Below are 20,549 nucleotides of genomic sequence, written 5' to 3'. Positions count from 1 at the left end.
AATGTTATAATTCAAATAAACTATATCTGAATTCAGGGAAAAATTGTATGATGAACCTATTATGGGCTAGTTAAAGACAAGATCCAGTGATCTGAGTTTTAAATGCTCTGATTACCTGGCTCAGGGAAACTAAATAAATGTGACAGGAGCTTTCAGTGTGAATGGTGCATTTCGCCATAAACAGATTATACAAAATTACCCAACAAGTGGCTGTTGACAGCTGCAGAATATGCAACAGAGAAATGCTGTCATACTCTTCCTTTATAAAGCTTTGCTTTTTGGATATGCATTTATTTGATATTGTCACTGCAGGGTCTTCCATTTAAAACAAAAAACAAACAAACAAAAATAACAACTGTCCACTAACATAACTTGATATCCAAAACTATACATGCAAACACTCAGAGCATGATTTACCTGAATTAATTTGGCACGGGAATTCTATGTACTCCTTTCTATAACTATAAGGTGGTTTCATTCCATTTAAAAAAAAAACACTTCTGTAACTGTATTTGCAATTAAAATTAAAAAGAGCCCTGGTGGCACAGTGGTCAGAATGTGGTATTGCAGGCCGACTCTGCATTCCACTGCCAGGAGTTCGATGCTGACCAGCTCATGGTTGACTCAGCCTTCCATCTTTCCGAGATCGGTAAAATGAGGATGCTATTGCTAATCCTTCCTTCCTTCCTTCCTTCCTTCCTTCCTTCCTTCCTTCCTTCCTTCCTTCCTTCCTTCCTTCCCTCCCTCCCTCCCTCCCTCCTTTCTCCTCTTCCTTTCTCCTTCCTGGCTGCAGTGGTTGGAATTCAGTATTACAGGCTGACTGTGCATTCCACAGCCAGGAGTTCGATCCTGACCAGCTCAAGGTTGACTTAGTCTTCCAACCTTCTGAGGTCAGTAAAATGAGGATCCAGATTGCTGGGGGCAAATATGCTGACTCTGTAAACCGCTTAGAGAGGGCTGTAAAGCATTGTGAAACGGTATATAAGTCCAAGTGCTAAGAGCTATTGCTGTTACTTATAAGTCCTTTTATGGGGCCTAGTTATACGATGGACCACGTATCTCCCATAGTCAATCAAGTAGCCAATAGCCATGCAAGTAGTCAATCAAGTAGAGGTCCCACGTCAAACTGTCGATCACATCTAAGAGCCCTGGTGGCGCAGTGGTTAGAATGCAGCATCGCAGGCAAACTCTGCCCACTGCCAGCAGATCGATCCTGACCGGCTCGAGGTTGACTCTGCCTCCCGTCCTTCTGAGGTTGGTCAAACAAGGGCCCAGATTGTTGTGGGGAGGCAAGAGGCTGACTCTGTAAACCTCCCAGAGAGGGCTGTGAAGCACTGCAAGGCGGTGTATAAGTCTGAGTTCTACTGCTGTGTGTTGAGCACGTAAGATGGGATGGTAGGAGCCCTTCCCGCTGAGAGGCCACCAACACCTTCGTCTCCCAATTTTTCTGGCCCTCTTGCCAGCCTTCCAGGGGCAAGATCAGAAGTCCTCCTGCCATTAGCCCCCATACCGGGAGCTTCCTTTCCTCCCACTGCTTTCGGGAGGAAGTCCGGCCTGTTAAAGGCTGGATCCCTCCCTCCCAGAGAGCACGGACCGGCTCAGGGCAGAATTGTAAATCTTTATTAGAGACGAGGACAGAGACTTAGCAGAACGCTGAGGAGGGAAAGGAGTGGGAGAAGCAAAGAAACAAGGGCCCTCTGAAAGCATTGATCTTTGTCAGTGGCGCCCTCAGCCCCGCCGTACATATGCACAAGCGCACACCCCTGAGCAATTTCACACAGACCAAATCTCCGTCCATAAAATAAAGGAAAATCTATACTGTGTCTAGCTTCACTGACCCTGGTTTGTTCTTCCAATTTACTAGGTCCAGCTATTTCTGCTGGCTGGGCTCTTTTCTCTCACCTGGCTCCTGGCCAACTATCCAAGAGGATAAAGACAAAGACACAACGGAGAATGTCCTTCTCTCGGGAAAAAGCCCACCCTGTTGGCTGTCAGCCCTGGATTTTCCTGAGTGTTTTTTTTTTCACCCAGCACATACCAAGACTGACAGGTTGGCTCCCTTTATTTAGCTCTTTTTGTGTCTCTGGGATCTTTGGGAGATGGGTTTCTCCCACATTCACCGTCTATCCTGAAGTAACCTAATTAAGAGGGCATGCAGATGACCATTTCAGACAGGTGACTGTCCAGTTTCTTCTTAAAGATCCCCAGTGATGGAGCTCCCAGAACCTCTGATGGCAAACTGTCCGACTGGTTAATTGTCCTCGCTGTCAGGAAATCAGTGGAAGGGCTTGCCTCCAGAAGTTGTGGGTGCTCCATCACTGGAGGTTTTTAAGAAGAGACTGGACAGCCATTTGTCTGGAATGGAATAGGGTCTCCTGCTTGAGCAGGGGCTGGACTAGAAGACCTCCAAGGTCCCATTCTACTCTGTTATTCTGTATCTTTTACATTGGGCCTTTAGTGCAAGCCCCTCCAGTGCTGGATGCATCATTTGAAAACATTCTGGGGATGGTCACTGGGATCCCAAGTTGTCTCTTCCCTACTTGGTGAGCATCAGGGTGAAGGACATACAGAACCATCAAGCTTCACCCTTGTCAGCAAAGGTCCCAGAAATTTGTAGGGAAATGGCTAAGTGCTCTTAGCACAAAGCTGTTCAATTTGGCATCAGTGTGAGCAGTGTGAATTCACTGAGGTTAGACATCACCCTTCAAAAAAGTAGCTAAATACATGGAGTTTTTCCACAGCTAATCTTAGGTCTCTGAGGAACCTCTACAGAGGGCAGAAATTTAGTTGCAAGAAGTGGAGCTGGGGAGGGCTATTTTTAATATCAGCTGATTCCTCATAATTAGTTGAATAGTGCTTTTTTAAAAAGCCATTTGAATTAAATCAAATGAAATCAATCTACATTACAGTCACAGCCTACCATAAATTTGGATTAAATTTTAATAGTTCCCTTTTTGAATTGTTGGAGCGTAGGATCTTGGAGCTAAAAAAGGGGGGGGGGACAAAGAAGCAGGAGTGAGGTGTTGGTGTAACAAGCAACAAAAAGTGTGGAGAGTACGAATAGAATTATTTCTTCCTCTTTTACAATAACAGGGATTGTCCAATGAAAATGAATCGTGCAAAGTTCAGAGCAAATTCTTTAGGCAACACGTTGTTGATTTGTTGTTCAGTTGCTAAGTCGTGTCTGACTGCAATCTAGCAACCTTAGTTTTATCAACTTAGAACCTAACAGCCTTAACTCTAGAACCCTCTAGAAAGAATACAGAGAAGAGCAACAAAGATGATCAGGAGACTGGAGGTTAAAACAAACAAAGAACGGTTGCTGGAATTGGGTATGTCTACTTAATGAAGAGAAGGATGAGGGGGGACATGATAGCAGTGTTCCAATATCTCAGGGGCTGCCCCAAAGAAGAGGGAGTCAAGCTATTCTCCAAAGCACCCGAAGGCAGGACAAGAAGCAACGGATGAGAACTCATCAAGGAGAGAAGCAACCTAGAACTAAGGAGAAATTTCCTGACAGTTGGAACAATCAACCAGTGGAACAACCTGCCTCCAGAAGTTGTGGTGCGCCAATACTGGAGACTTTTAAGGAGGGACTGGATAATGATTTGTTTAAAATGGTATAGGGCCTCCAGCTTGAGCAGGGGGCTGGACCAGAAGTCCTTCAATGTCCCTTCCAACGCTGTTATTCTTCATGGCGCATGGACTACTCCCCTATCCTCCCCTTTCTCCCAGAGGTGCCCAAATTCATGTTCATTGAGTCGTTGACCCTATCCAACCATCTCCTCCACTGCCATGTCCTTCTCCTTTTGCCTTCCATCTTTCCCAACATCTGGGTCTTTTCCAATGACTCCTCTCTTCTCCTTTGGTGGCCAAAGTATTTGAGCTTCACCTTCAGGATCTGTCCTTCCAAAAGGACACTCAGGGTTGAGTTCCTTTAGGAAGACAGCACATTAGCTATAGAACATAGGACCCTAAGATCATGGTCCATGGTATATAGGAGATTTGGGATAAGCATTTGATTGAGCTCAGAGGAAAGCAGACTGCTGAACTGCATGTTTTTTTTTTAATCTCCTCCAAAGTATCTCTTCTTCATATCAAAACAAGCAGTCTGAGGATCAAAGGCAGGATGCCAAATGTGTAGAATAGCAATATTCTGGTATTTGAGGGGCTCCCATGAAGAAAACTAGGTCAGCTAATTTTCCAAAGCACCAGAAGGCAGCACAAGAAACAATGGATGGAAACTGATCAAAGAGAGAAGCAACCTGGAATTAAGGAGAAACTTCCTAACAGTGAGGCCAATTAACTAGTGGAACAGAAGTTGCCTTCAGACATTGTGGGTGCTTCATCCCTGGAGGTTTTTAAGAAGAGACTGGACAGCCGTTTGTCTGAAATGGTATAGGGTCTCCTGCTTGAGCAGGGGGTTGAACTAGATGACCTCCAAGGTCCCTTCCAGCTCTATTCTGATTGATTGATTGATTCATCTTATAAAAAGGGCTTGAATTCACCATGTTCCTGCATTTTCAATGGGGGTCATATGTTTATTGCTTTAGAATCAAACTTCTCCCAGAGATCTTTATCCAGCTTTTGATGCCCTTATTAGATAGAGGAATAAAGAGATGGAGATAGAAAGTGATAGAGAGATGGAGATAGTCATAGAGATATTTAATAAAGCAAGAAGATCCCCTTTCCAGATAAGCTGTCCAAATTCTTGGGACGAAGATTTAAAACCGCGCAGTGAATTTGAATTTTTTTTGCATCCTATTCATCCCATACTTCTTTCCATAATAAGGGAACAATTAAGGGGGGGGGGAATTGATCCACTAACTGGCATAGACTCCCTAATGGCTATAAAAACACATACAGCATCACTCACAGGCATTAACTGAGACAGCTAGGAGCAACATAACTCAGCTGGATTTCAATGATTTTTAAAAAAATATGTAATTAACTTTCACATCCAAAGGAAACTTGTTTTCCATTGTAGCCTATAAAGTACAATCTGAAAGAAATCGCTAACTCACCAGCAATAATCAGCTTCTCCTTAGCCGCGATACTAGCAGTTGTAGGAGAGAGGTGGAGGGAGTACGCCCTCCCCTTAAAGCAGTAGGAAGGCTGTGGAGAAAACAGTTTCAATGATTTTTGGAGTTCAAAGCAAGTGCCTGCTCAAGCATTTTGGAGGAAGCTAACCAGGCAAAATGAAATGATTTCCAAGCATTGGCTGACGCAACAATAAAGCCTATCATCAGAAAAAACAATTGCTATAATTTTGTATGGTGATCTGCTCTCGTTCCATCATCAGAAATTTTCATTTGCGCAAGGGAAGTGAACTGGTGCGTGGACAACCAAAGCAAATCACCCTCTAATTTGCCATTTTCCCTTTCTTCCTTTTTCCTTCCTCTCGCTCTTTGTGTCGTTTTTTTACAAGAACTCGTGCTAACCTGGGGGGAAGGGGGCTCAGATCGCCTCTCCAGAAGGGAACTGGGGCCTGTTGGGAGAGGTCAAACCTTTATATGCCTGCAGGCCTTGAGAGTCTACAGTGGAGGATGGGACAGAGCAACTGGGCCATTGGTAACATTTACGTAAAAAGCAAAGACATCACTCTGCCAACAAAAGCACGCATAGTCAAGGCCATGGTTTTCCCAGTTGCAATGTGTGGCTGTGAAAGTTGGACCATAAGAAAAGCTGAGCGCCAAAGAATGGAGGCCTTTGAACTCTGGTGCTGGAGAAGACTCCTGCGAGTCCCTTGGACTGCAAGGCGATCCAACCGGTCAGTCCTACAGGAGATCAACCCTGACTGCTCTTTAGAAGGCCAGATCCTGAAGTTGAAACTCAAGGACTTTGGCCACCTAATGAGAAGGAAGGACTCCCTGGAGAAGAGCCTGATGCTGGGAAAGATGGAGGGCAATAGAAGAAGGGGACGACAGAGAAGGAGGGGGCTGGATGGAGTCATGGAAGCAGGAGGTGTGAGCTTAAATGGACTCCAGAAGATGGTGGAGGACAGGAAGGCCTGTCCATGGGGTCGTGATGGGTCGGATACGACTTTGAAATTAACAACAAGAAGATGTTTCTGGGCAGCTCCAAACCTGTTCTAGCCTTCAGCAATCAATGACCAGCAGCTCAAGAGCCAAAGGACCTATGCTGAAAAGATCTTTCTGAACAGAAGAGAATAAAAGAGTTGTAAGGGACCTTGAAGGTCTTCTAGTCCAACCCACCTGCTCAAGTAGGAGATCCTATACCATTCTGGACAAATGCCTGTCCAGTCTCTTCTTAAAAGTCTCCAATGATGGAGCACCCACAACTTTTGAAGGCAAGCCATTCCCTGGTTAAGGGGAAGGAGAAGGGAAGAAGAGAAGAAGAGGAGAGAAGGGAAGGGAAGGGAAGAAGAGAGAAGGGAAGGGAAAGGAAGGGAAGGGAAGGGAAGAAGAGAAGAAGAGAGAAGGGAAGACAAGGGAAGAGAAGGGAGGATTTGGGGCCCAAAGCCGACTTACAGCTTATCCTCCACTTCTCAGTCAAACAATTTTTCTATCTCGTCTTCTGCAGAATTGGTATTGGAACAATAAATTATACGTTTGAATTACCGCTTTTGATTGTTCATGGGCAATTTATTTTTCTTTTTTGCCTTGAATGTTTTGACTCTGGTCAAATTCTCACTGGCAGTCATAAAGCCAAACAGGGAAGATTAATCTCAATATTTCAAAGGGCATCCCAAAAGGTTGGGGTCTCCTGTTGATAAATATTAAAGATCCCTTAACCTGTAAAGAATTCAACCCTCCCAGGGCTGTCATTTATTAAGGTCAGTGTTCAATTGAGGAGGGAGGGAATTCATGGTGCTGACTCCCGTATATTCACTGGATTTGATCATCTAAAGCAAGGGGTAGGCAACCTTGGCTCTTTTATGACTCGTGGACTTCAACTCCCAGAATTCCTGAGCCAGCCTGGCTCAGCTTGGAAACCTCTCCCTTTCCCCTCAGCGTGGCTGGCTCAGGAATTCTGGGAGTTGAAGTCCACCAGTCATAAAAGAGCCAAGATTGCCTACCCCTGATCTAAAGTAACCCTGAGCATGGGATCCATTTAGCACATGCCTGTCACCCACAAGAGTGAAGACAAATGATGGGGGAGGGTACCTTCATTGCAAAGGTGGATCATTTTTATATTAGCTTAAATATTCTTGCAACCCTCAAAGATTCACAACAGACAAAAAAGCCAACACAATCCTTGCTTGTATAAACAGAGGCATAGGATCAAAATCATGTGAAGTCTTAGTCCCTCTTTAGAAAGCCTCAGTAAGGCCACCCCTGGAATATATATGGCATCCAGCTTTGGTCATCCCATTACAAAAAAGATGTTGAAACTTTGGAAAAAGTGCGAAGAAGAGCAACTAAGATGATTAAAGGCCTGGAGAGTAAAACATATGAAGACCAGTTGCAGGAAATGGGTTTGGCCAGTCTAGAGAAAAGAAGGACTAGGGGGGACATGATAGCAGTCTTCCAGTATTTGAGGGGCAGCCACAAAGAAGAGGGGGGTGTCAACTTATTTTCCAAAGCACCAGAAGGCAAGACAAGAAATGGGTGGAAACTAATGAAGGAGACAAGCAACCTGGAACTAAGGAGAAACCTCCTAACAGTGAAGACAATTAACCAGTGGAACAGCTTTGCCTTCAGAAGTCGTGGGTGCTCCATCACTGGAGGTTTTTAAGAAGAGACTGTCTGAAATGATATGAGGTCTCCTGCTTGAGCAGGGGGCTGGACTAGAAGACCTCCAAGGCCCCTTCCAGTTCTATTGTGATTGTAATAACAGTCTGGTGAGCTGCTAAAATTTAACTCAGGGTCTCTGCTTTCTTTCCAGACAACTACTAGGGTTGACTCCGAAGCTCTTTTGTGGCTCTTTTTAAGATGTTGCATACGTATGCAGCCTCTACTTACCTTGTCAGATCGTTACCGAGATAAAAGACACCTAACTTATTTGGGAATAACAGGATGGGGCATGGACTTTGCCTCCTCCTCCTGCTTTAACAAGAAGCATCAAAAGCAATTTATTGCAGATTTGGGAGGATGGGTTAGGGACAGTAATACGGTGATTTAATTCATGCCATACAAGAGGTTCCCTCCCACCCTGCCCCAGATAATACACACTTCAAAGACAAACAGGGTAAAAGCAGCTGACTCCATTGATTGATTGTTGTCTGGAACATTTAAAAGAGAAACGGTACCTTCCAGGTATTGACTTTGGAAAACAGCGTTCTGCTTATGTAAGCAGAAATACGCGGACAAGAATGATATTTCTCGAGCTGCATCAAACGCTTTGGAATACTTCATGCAACTTTTAAATCAGGGATCTTCAAACTTGGCCCTTTGATGACTTGTGGACTTCAACTCCCAGAATTCTTCAGCCAGGCACGTGTGCCTGGCTGAAGAATTCTGGGAGTTGAAGTCCACAAGTCATCAAAGGGCCAAGTTTGAAGACCCCTGATCTAAGCCAACAATCTAAACCACATTATCCTTACGAAGAAAGCTGAGAAATATGAACTGAATATTTGATATTTTTTTTCATCCATTAATAACGACTCTGTAATAACCCAGCAGTTTAAACAGGATTGAGATAACTTCTCTGCTGAAATTGTAGGAAGGAAATTCCATTTGATAAGGATTCTCACTCACTGTAAAAGCTGCTCTAACTATAGTTACTGCTGTTAACTTTGAAATTGCCCTTTGAAAATGTCCAACTTACTGTACACTCAGAGACTTGTTCATTGTGAACAAATCACTCCCCACGTCCTTCATTATCGCTTTTCTCAGGGGAGTCTGTTAACACAATGATCTACAAGTTATTTAATGCTAGGGAACCAAGAGATATATATGGCTCTGTGGGCCAGCCCCGTGCAGATGAAAAGGTGGCCAGACGAGACAGCTAAAGGGGCACAGCAGGAAAGTTCTCCGAGGTAGAATTTTTCTTTTAATTTTACAGTAAAGTATAGATTCCACTTCTTCTTACAACATGCACAACATCTATTCAAGTATAATTCATCTGAATTTTCTCTCTAAAAAAGCAGTGTGCTTTACAAAATTAAGAATGGAGTGGAGTGGAGTGGGGTGGGATGGGGTGGAGTAGAGTAAAGTAGAGTAGAGTAGAGTAGAGTAGAGTAGGGTAGGGTAGGGTAGAGGGTAGGGTAGAGTAGAATAAGGTAGGGTAAAGTAGAGTAGAGTAGAGTAGAGTAGAGTAGAGTAGAGTAGAGTAGAGTAGAGTAGAGCAGAATAGAATATCGCAATATAGAATGGAATGGAGCAGAACAGAACAGAATGGAACAGAACGGAAAGAACAAAACAGAACAGAATATATGGAATGGAATGGAATGGAATGGAATGGAATGGAATGGAATAGAATAGAATAGAATAGAATAGAATAGAATAGAATAGAATAGAATAGAATAGAATAGAATACTTTATTGGCCAAGTATGATTGAACACACACAAGGAATTTGTCTCCGGTGCAGCAGCTCTCAGTGTACATACAAGCAACAAGTGATAAATCATAATCATAAAATACAATCATCATAAATCATAAGATACAGCACTCAGTGATAGTCATAAGATACTAAATAAAAGCAATCAACATAAACCATAAAATACAACCAACAAAGTAATAGTCATAGTATACAAATAGGAGAAGGTAACAGGAAAGATGAGAAGAAGAATAGTAATATGGCACTACTACATGGTTTGACATCCTAGGACATAAGATAGTTTTTGGGGAAATTAGTTGTTTAGCAGATCTCAAACTCTTTGTGAGACCTCATCTTTCAACGCTGACATCTTTAGTTCTGGATCACAAATTAGTTTACAAAGTGCCGTTTTAGCAACAGGTGAGCATCCTTGGCTTCACATCCTAAACAATGTTTAGCAATGCTGGTCTAATGGTGAGTTTCTTAATCAGCCATCTTCCCTAGCAGAGGCATTCCGAGGTTGTAAATGAAAAGTTTTGGAAAAGAGGAATTCTTACCTTTTAGTCAGAGCCCGTTGCTGAAGGAACCAAGCTCATATCAAAGCAGAAAATCCAAGATGTCTCCTAACTGGAGGTCCACAGAGTCCACTCCAGGATGGTACCTGAAGATTCAAAGAAGAGTTGTTTCCACCAAAAGATAAAGAGTCTTAAAGAGCCCAGTTAGGAAAGTTGCCATCTCATCTTCTCAAAGAGATAAGCTGATCACCTCTGCTTTACTCTTGGTAGCTCCGGTGTGCTGTTGTGCAAGGCAACCTCCCAAGAGCAGGTGCTCCCAACTGCTCAGGTTCATGAACCTCTGCTGTTTGATGTCACCTCCCCAAGCTGACCCTCCATGGGTCTTCCACCCCAGCCTCAGTTTGACAGGAGGCCATAACAAAATGACACTATGTGACAATTTTTAGAATTCATAACTTCGGTTTTAAAGTCTAGTCTAGCTGGAAAGGTCAACACCTTTGGAAGGGGATGTCCTACAACTATAAGGTGGGAATGGGACCAAGCTTCTTTGTGCATTTATTGTTCACAGGTGGTGAATGACCCAAAGGCAAATAGAACTGGACTACTTAGCAATGTTCAAATGGGCTGTTCTAGGATTCCCCCAGTTAACTCTATCTCCACTTGTTTTTAAATACACAAAGGTCTCCCTCTTCCTTACTTACTGATTTCCGATGAAACAGAATAACAGAGTCTTCTAGTCCAACCTCCTACTCAAGCAGGAGACCTTATAACATCCCAGACAAATGGCTGTCCATCCACAACTTCTGGAGCCAAGCAGTTCCACTGGTTAATTGCTCTCACTGTTAGGAAATGTCTCCTTAATTCCAGGTTGCTTCACTCCTTGATTAGTTTCCATCTGTTGCTTCTTGTCCTACTTTCAGGTGCTCTGGAGAATAATTTGACTCCCTTGTCTTTGGCAGCCCCTGAGCCCTATCATGTCACCCCTAGTCCTTCTCTTCTTTAAACTAGACATACCCAATTCCTTCAACCATTCTTCATGTGTTTTAGCCTCCAGCCCCCTAATCATCTTTGTTGCTCTTCTTAGCACTCTTACTAGATTCTCAATATTTTTTCATATCATGGTGGCCAAAACTGGACAAACTATTCCAAGTGTGGTCTTACCAAGGCCTTATAAAGTGGCCGGTAACACTTCACATGATCTTGAACACATCGGATATTTTGCCTGTATATTCTGAAAAAGACGTAAGGAAAATGTAAATGTATCAAGCAAGAATGCATGTTTTTAACAACACACAGCATATATACTGTGCTTTCCATCTGCTTTCAGCATTGGCATTGAACGTTGCAAACTTGATACTGCTCCAATAAATTAACCATTTAAATTTCACATTTAATATTGAATTAGCCATTTAAATTTCACATTTGTTGCTGGGCGGTACCTTTTTTTCTGTTTCCCTTTCTGCTTGTTCTTGTGGTACCATATTGTAGTTCTTGTCTCGGCTTCCATTGTCCATAATTTAATTTTTGAGCATGTCATTGATAAGCATCAACATGGAAGTCACAGATAAACATCAAATGGACCATTAGAATTAATGGCTGGGTAGGCAAATAAATGGCATCAAAGAGAACAGCCACAAAGCAATGCAAATAATTTTTCAATTAGTTTAGGGGGAAAAAAGAAGCACTGGAAAAACAGTGATCTGTATTAACATTCTAAGGAAGGAAAGCACAACAATGTTTGCAGTCTGGATTATTAGCTAGCGGCGACATATTTGCAGAAAAGCTCATGATTATACTAAATTATTATATGGAACATTATATTCTACATCAGCCTTTCCCTCATCTGGCATGTTTGACAAGATAATATGAAACATATACTATAGGAACCTAGCATAAAACTGTGCCACAAAATATCGGTAAGAGTTCCTGTTTTCTTCTTGACATGAGGTTGAATATATTCAACTTCATTAACATCATTAGCATATTTCGTGCAACTGCTCCGTCGCTGTAACATTAAAATTAAACACGTATATGGAGCAAACTTCTAAGGAGCTAAATGGCAAGAAATGTTTAAACTATTGTAATAGCCTGAGCTGGGAAAAGCTACCAGCGAACACGATGCCAATGAGTATAAAATTATTATAAAACTGTCACATTTCTAATATTTCATATCATTCCCGACCATAAGCTCTACAGCTATAAAAGATGAGTCTTTTGTCTGTTCAATATACGGAAAGGATGCTTTCGCTAAGCTTAGGATGGCAAAATGCCTTTAATTATGTTTCCGACGAACTCTTAGTAAGGAATTCTTAAACTCCCGTCAAGGTCACTGCATTACTTTTCTTGCTGATCTCAAGATCATCCATCTGTGATTGCTATTTCACTGACACAATATCTGTATTGTGCTTCAGAAACACTATATTACGGGGAAGTTCTCGGCGGCATCGGATAACATAAATTGTCCCTAAAGGTTTGGATGTGATCAACTGACATCTCTTTCTCCTTTACCTCTCTTTAAAGGTCAACTACAAAAAAAAAATCAGACTGAAAACTAATATATGTGCTTATTTCATAGGTGAAGAGATAGTAATATCATGGCATTATATGGCAGGCAGGAGACACACGCGAACAGAGGCTATGAATTCCAGGGAGATGCTGAGCAGAAGCAAAATCTCGCAATGTCTTTTTCCAGCATCCCTTTTTAATCCCGACAATGAGACGTGTGTGATTGTGTCCACGAGAGTCTGTTCCCTTTACCCCATTGGGTGGGGAGAGATGGAATGGAAACAATCGCTAGCTATTTGGCCCCCAAACCTTTAATTTAAACTCTAAGACGCCAAAACGGCAAGGAGAAGAATCGTCTTCATGGATCACCGATCTTGTTAACAAGTATAAAATAGAATAAATGGTCTCCAAGTGATGCCACTAACAGAACACAGTCTGGTCACCTAACTCCAATCTTATAAAGTTGCAGTTTAATGATAGGGGCTTGAGGGGTTTTGCCCAATATAGGGCATTGTCTTAGTTTGGGGGTACTTGGAGACGACAACGGTCCACAAATGGGAATAACAGAATGACAGACTTGGAAGGGACCTTGGAGGTCTTCTAGTCCAAACCCCTGGCCAGGCGGAAAGCCCTAGACCATTTCAGACAAAGTCCAATCGCTTCTTGAAAAATTCCCGTGTTGGAATATCCACAACTTCTGAAGGCAAACCAATCAAATTACTAATTTGGTACTAATTACTCATTCAAATTACTAAATGCTAATTAGTATTCAGATTACTAATTTGAATACTAATCAAAGAGAGAAGCAACCAAGAACTAAGGAGAAATTTCCTGATAGAATGATTAATCAGTGAAACAACCTGCCTCCAGAAGCTATGAATGCTCCAACACTGGAGGCTTTTAAGAGGAGATTGGACAGCCATTTGTCCAAAATGGTATAGGGTTTCCTGCCTGAGCAGGGGGTTGGACTAAATGACCTCCAAGGTCCCTTCCAGCTTCTATTCTATTCTTTATTCCATTCCCTATTCTATTCTATTCCTTATTCCATTCCCTATTCTATTCTATTCTATTCTATTCTATTCTATTCTATTCTATTCTATTCCTTATTCCATTCCCTATTCTATTCTATTCTATTCTATTCTATTCTATTCTATTCTATTCTATTCTATTCTATTCTATTATTTTCTGTTCTATTCTATATTCTGTTCTATTCAAACTGTTCTGGTGATTAAGTGTTCCAACTGCCAGGAAATTCCTCCTTAGTTCTAGGTTGCTTCTCTCCTTGATGAGTTTCCATCCGTTGCTTCTCGTCCTGCCTTCAGACACTTTGGAGGATAGATGGACCCCCCCCCTTCTTTGTGGCACAAGTCCCTTTTTTCTATGCTGTTGTAACTTTGAACGGTCACTAAACAAACTGTTGCATCCCCATTCCTCCACAGTGTGTGCACGTTCATAGATCCATCCCACCCAAGACAATTTTCCCCTCTGCTTTTCAGTTCCACTTCATTTTTCCTCACCATTTCCAACTTGGCCGGCTCCTTTCGTTTTTTGTTTTGCTTTTGAACCATCTCCAGCCTCGCACCCTCTGCTGTGTTTTAACAAGTTTTAACAATTCCTGAGGGTACCTCCGATACAACAGGCTGTCATATTAGCACTAGCAACATCCAATACTTTGGAGTTCCACCTCTTCAGTCACAGACACTTATTTAGATTGCATTTGTGCTGCGTTATTTGTGCTGCTTTCAAAAATATATATTTTTTACTCTTGATTGAAACATTCAATAGCACGAGCACCCCGTAGCTACCTGTTTTTTATCAATTCAGCAGCAAAATCTTTTAGAAATTTTGTGCAATGGTGACTTCGTTCCAGAGTTAGTTGGCACATCATTTTTACTCATTTAGCAAAACACACAAATATAATTATTTTCTGTTAGCGTTGCTGCTTTATGCTGCCTTACCCACTGTGCTTGCAATCCGAGATACAGCATTATCTGTCCTGAAGATACATCAAATCTTCTAGTAATTATTAAACAACCATTTATTAAATAAATAAATCTGGTGGATATTATCTCAGGCCGTTGTGAGAAGCAAGTATAAACTGCCAGAAAAGATTCGACTTACCTGTGTGAATTATACAACCCTCACAAGTGCGGCATATATTTTGCGACAAACAATAATGAGGGCTAAAGTTTTAACGTGTGAAACAACGGAAGGAGTCTGCAGGGTTCAACTTCCTATTTGTCGACATTTATTTGAAAAACAGCGGGAGCAGCTTTGATCTGAACTGTATCTAGCCTCCGAGCGTCATGCAGACTGTTTTGTATGGTTACCATTGCAGAAAGAGAACAGCTTAGGCCAATGCTCCTAAACTCTTTTTATTGCTAATTTGAGCTGTAAACCTGTTAATTAGTTACTAGTAAAACCTTAGTGAATGAAGCAAGAAAGGCCCATCTGTTTAACATTATCAAACTGTCTTCTGAGCATCACGTTTTAAAATAAGGGTAGCAATCACCTAAGCGCCTATTCAGTGAACAAAGCTCCCACTGGCATTGCTTTTCTTCCGGATTCTTTTTTGTTTTTAAATCATCTTAAATATAATGGGGATACCTTTATTTCCCCGTAGTTTAAGTGTTTTGATGGGACCCAGGGAAGGAGGTAAATATAGATCCCGAAATCCAGACCTGGTCGGTCTCCAAGAAAACAACAGCATGTGAATTACAGGAGAAGCACTTACTAAAAGTCCAGTCCCATAACAGAATCACGCCAGGAGTCCTAGGACAGCAGTCAAGACCAAGAAGCAGGTGAAAAAAAGGAGCTTGTAAGAAGGTCCCAAGGTGTGAGGCATCTAGTTTTGAAAAAAACCTATTTTTGAGGGGCTCCTACAAAGACAAGAGGGTCAAACTCTTTTCATAGGCAAGATAAGAAACAAAGGTTGGAAACTAACTAAGGAGAGAAGCAACCTAGAATAAAGGAGGAATTTCCTGACAGTGAGAACAATTAATCAGTAGAACAACTTGCCTCCAGAAGTTATGGGTGCTCCATCAAGGAAGGCGTTCAAGAAGAGACTGAACAGCCATTTGTCTGAAATGATGTAGGGTCTCCTGCTCTGGAATAGGGGGTTGGACTAGAAGACCTCTACTATTCTATGTTCTAAGAAACATGGTGAAGATTAAAGATGTGCCGGGTAAGATTTTCAAATAGACAGGAAGCTAAATTCAAGCTACCAGGCATGCGATGGGTCCTCAGATGCTGCTTATAAATGTCCAAGTGAGTCAGGTCTGTTCCTAGTAGCACTTAGTCTCATCTTCGTCTTCCTCCCGGCTTTTATTAATTTATTTATTTAGAAAATTTTACATTGCCGTCGACTCGCGCATGGCGACTCAAGGCGGCTTACACAGATATAGAACACCATATAAAAAGATTTTTTTTTTTAAAAAAAAGTAACAAGAAGAAAAATAACAAAATCATAAAATTACAGATTGAATTCTTTTTGCCTCTCTAAAACTGGGGAGGATTTTTCTGGTACAAGGTGTCCCCAGTCTTGGTTTGATGAAACTATTGGTCAACAGTGCGTCCAGTCTTTCATTGAGTTTGGCTGCTTATCTGATCCAAGAATTTACTGACCCATTTGGGCGTGGGGAATGGTTCTGCCCACGTTTTTTGCTGATGGGACCAAGAGGTACCAGCCCATCTGATAAGGCAGACCTGTAGAATTGATCAACCCCATTCAACTCTAAACCTCACCCCTCCAGCTTTGGAAAACGACCATCAGCTGCAGTGTACCTTTCATAGGTATTATATTATATCACTGGTTCTCAACCTTTTTAATGCCGCAACCCCCAACCGGTCGTAAGTCAAGGACTACTCAACCGGTCGTAAGTCGAGGACTACTCAGCTGGTGCAGCACCGTTTGCAGAATGGGACTTTTGGCAGGCTCAGCAGGGCAGAGACAGCCTGGATGATTCCTATTGGCTTTTGAAAGCCAATAGAATTAGACTCTATTCAAGAGAGTCTCTTCTATTGGCTTTCAAAAGCCAATAGAATAAAAGGGAGGAGCACAGCTAAGGAAAAGGGGGGGGGGGAATGGCAGACTGCATTGTTTGGCGACCCCCGTGAAATGGTCGTACGACCCCAAATGGGGTCCCGACCCACAGGTTGAGAACCACTGTATTATATTATATTATATTATATTATATTATATTATATTATATATTAATTATATTATATTAATTATATTATATTAATTATATTATTATATATTATAAGAATGGAACAGAACAGAACAGAGTAGAGAAGAATAATGGAATGTAGAATAGAATAGAAGAGAACAAGGAATGGAATGGAATGGAATGGAATAGAATAGATCAGAACAGAACAGAATAGAATAAAGACTGTCTAGTCTCCTCTTAAAAATCTCCAGTGATGGAGCACCCACAATTTCTGGTGGCAACTTTTGTTCTACTGGTTAATTGTCTTCACTATCAGGAAGTTTCTCCTTAATTCCAGGCTGCTTCTCTCTCTGCTCAGTTTCCAACCATTGTTTCTCGTCCTGCCCTCTGGTGCTTGGGAGAATAATGTGACCCCCTCTTCTTTGTGGCAGCCCCTCAAATACTGGAATGCTGCTATCATGTTATCCCTGTTTCTTTTTTTCTTTCACTAGCCAAACCCAAAGCCATATATATCAAAATGTATATGACTTTTTCATAAATGTGTAGCAAAATGCATTATACTTTCAGTATGATTCACGAGGACGTGGTCTTCAAACTGCCAAGTCAGCATCTCTCTATGGCTGAGCTGTAAAATTAAGCGGTCAGCCCGTCAACACATAGAGCCTAGCCTTTGGTTGAACTGCTGGAACTGGAAATGACAAAACAGAAAGGAAAGGCCTTGGCAATATCTTTGAGTGATAAATCTTAAAAGGTGCTCTGCTACGAAAGGACAATGAAGTGAAGATTAATGTCACAAAAACTTTGGGAGTGATTCTTTTTTTTTTTTCTTTTTTCCCATTGCCTAACCTTGAAATATTTGCAGGAAAACATTGCTGGAAAGTAGAGGTGTCAGCTGGAGCTATTGGGTCTGGACTGCAATATTTCATAGGACTGCTAGATGGCAGCAAACGGTTAGACTGAGTTTCTATAGATCTGTGCTGCCATCTAGTGATGATAGGAAGTGTCGCAGTCGAATGGCTGCAGGGTCCCAGTTTGATGTCACAGGAAAGGAGGAGAACTCAGAAGAACTAATCTGTTCACTACCTATATTTGAAGGCAGGGTAGCAGGGATAAAGGAGGTGTGGCAACACGTCTATAAGGGTCTTTCTGTACCGTTCATATTTTGAGTCTCAGAAAGAGAGACGGGATAGATGCAGCTTTATGCCAGTGTTTGAGCTGAACGTGCACACACAGTTTCAGCCTTAGCAAGTATTTGGTTGGATTGCTCAAAAGGGGGAAAAAAATAAGATTGCTAAGTACCTCATAGAGAATAAAAGTATTTCCCTAATGCCATCCTGTTATGCTCCTACGCTTCTTAAGAGCACATTTAAGTCTTGGCTCCAGCAGTTTTCTGTTACAATCTTCTAACAAATGTACAGTAGATCCTTAGGATGTATAAATGTACAGTACAAATGCTGTACTGCGCATTTGTACATAGGTGCAGTAGATACAATCCTTGCTTGTATAAACGGAGGCATAGAATCACAACCACGTGAAGGATTAGTACAGCTTTATAAAGCCTTTCTAGACCCCCATGGTTCTTCTTTGCCTTTTCCAAACTTAGCAGGCCCTTTTGGTGCACAGAATAACAAGGGGAAGGATGTGATTCCTTAAGTTCTACACCTTTCATTCCTATCTTAGTGCAAGCATATAATCAGGCTGCCTTAGAAGGAAAAAAATGTTGAACACAGGACGCACTATAACAGTGGTTCTCAACCTTTTTAATGCTGCGACCCCCAACTGGTCGTAAGTCGAGGACTACTCAACCAGTCCTAAGTCGAGGACTACTCAACTGGTGCAGCACCATTTGCAGAAGGGGACTTTTGGTGGGCTCAGCAGGGCAGAGACAGCCTGGACAATTCCTATTGGCTTTTGAAAGCCAATAGAATTAGACTCTATTCAAGAGAGTCTATTCTATTGGCTTTCAAAAGCCAACAGAATAAAAGGGAGGAGCACAGCTAAGGAAAAGGGGAAAAAAATGGCGGACTGCGTTGTTTGGTGACCCCCGTGAAATAGTCATTCAACCCCAAATGGGGTCCCGACCCCCAGGTTGAGAACCACTGCTCTATAACATTTGCAAACACTTCTTTCTTGTCTCTTTTCAAAGCTTTGAATAAGCAAAAAAAAAAAAACAACCCGAAGGTTTTTTGGAAAGGTTTTTTTTTTTTTTGCATTTTTTTTGCAAAGAAGAGCAGTTAAGATGATTAAGGGCCTGGAGACTAAAACCTATGAAGAACAGTTGCAGGAATTGGTGATGGCCAATCTAGAGAAAAAAAGGACGAGGAGTGACATGACATCAGTCTTCCAATATTTGAGGGGCTGCCCCAAAGAAGAGGTGAAACAACCTATTTTTCAAAACACCAGAAGGCAAGACAAGAAGTAACAGATGGAAACTAATCAAGGAGAAAAGCAACCTGGAATTAAGGAGAAACTTCCTAACAGTGAGGACAATCAACCAGTGGAACAGAAGTTGTGGATGCTCCATCACTGAAGGTTTTTTAAGATTGGACATTCACCTGTCTGAAATGGTGTAAGGTCTCCTACTTGAGCAGCGGAACCGTTCTTCATGTTTTTAGTCTCCAGGCCTGTAATCCTCTTAGTTGCTCTTCTCTGCATTTTTCCCAAAGTCTCAACATCGGGGTTTGTTTTTTTTTTTTGTAATGTGGTGATCAAAACTGGAGACAACCAACTCAATCTCGTATTGCGGGCAACGGAGTTGGAAATGTCTGGAAAAGTAATTCTGCCTTGTGTCCTTTTGCCCCAAAGGATAAAGGAGGAAAAGGGAAGATTAAAAAAAAGAGAGAGATATATTTGCATCGCATTCCAGTCATGTCATCTGGCAGATATCAAGCCATGAGCCTCTTGCTTTCACGCTGTAACTTCAACTCCTTCTTTCAGAGCAAAGAACATGGCCTTTCTTTTATTACTGCTTAATTCCAGAATAAATGTTGCCGTCACTCTTTTATAGAGTTATGAACAGTGCATTTATTTACTTGGAGAAGAATGCAATTTTCTCATATTTGACAGACCATTGCTCATGCTTTCCATTGTCACGGCGTTAGTGAAATGTAGCATAAGCTTTAAATTTTCAACCAGCGTCCAATCAATACGAGGAGCCTACCGTCCGAATAATGTCTGTGAGAGTTGACCAAAAGCTATTCCACGGGTTCAATCCCTTGCAACTTGCAAATGTCATCACCCTCAAAATGAACTGATCTTTGCAAAGGACAGGGTTGCCCTCACCCTTCCCCCCCTCCCCGTCCAGCTTTGATCTAATGGATATATTTCAAAAGGAGGGAGCTGATTAAATAAATTTTATGTGCTGTATCAAAACAGTCATATTAACATTATTTGTGACAGCCACAAGTCCCGAGTAAATTACAAGGAACTTGCATATGCAGTACATTTAGCGAGAACGGGGGGGGGGGGGTTCAAAGAGCATAAATCTTGCAAGGTGTCAAAATGCCACAAAAATGATATGTACATTTTTTTCCCTCCATATTTCCATGACAGGAACAAAACGTATTTGTTGGCCTGGTTTTCGAATGCATCAAATTAGTATCCAAACCAGGATTTATTGCTAATACGATAGCTAAGGAAAGTGGGCCCCGTAAACTGCAATAAACGCTCCTTTATCTTCGCATCTCTAGATGCCGAATATGACAAGATCATGATTACGCATTCTCTTCTCCGTGGTAGCTATTTTTTCTTCAGCCATATTGTTTAATACACAGCCTGGCTTTGGCAATGAAATGTTCCCTCCTGCATGATGTTTTCATTAATAATAATAATAATAATAATAAAAAACGCAGGTGTCCAGCAAGAGGTTTGGCCTTCAGCTTTCTGGGAAAATTGAATGCTACCCGATAATAACAAGAT

The 20,549-nt window shown here is 41.8% G+C and overlaps 1 protein-coding gene across 2 annotated transcripts in view; it reads right to left on the bottom strand.

Moving 5' to 3' along the window:
* LCTL (lactase like) overlaps positions 1-20,549 on the bottom strand; it is an 83,191-nt gene that overhangs the window by 9,262 nt on the left and 53,380 nt on the right. Inside the window, exons 8-10 of one of the 2 annotated variants that reach the window (XR_005555867.1) lie at positions 11,119-11,188; positions 10,000-10,103; positions 5,025-5,115 (exon numbers count right to left, since the gene is read on the bottom strand). The gene's annotated coding sequence lies outside the window, so the exon portion shown is untranslated. The remainder of the gene's footprint in view (positions 1-5,024; positions 5,116-9,999; positions 10,104-11,118; positions 11,189-20,549) is intronic. The other variant, XR_005555868.1, reaches the window with a different exon arrangement.

This window comes from Crotalus tigris, unplaced genomic scaffold (genome assembly GCF_016545835.1).
Source record: "Crotalus tigris isolate CLP2741 ecotype Arizona unplaced genomic scaffold, ASM1654583v1 scf7180000017663.5292952, whole genome shotgun sequence".
NCBI classification, from domain to species: domain Eukaryota; kingdom Metazoa; phylum Chordata; class Lepidosauria; order Squamata; family Viperidae; genus Crotalus; species Crotalus tigris.
Note: the sequence above shows the minus strand (reverse complement) of the source record. Positions and strands in the feature narration are given on the sequence as shown.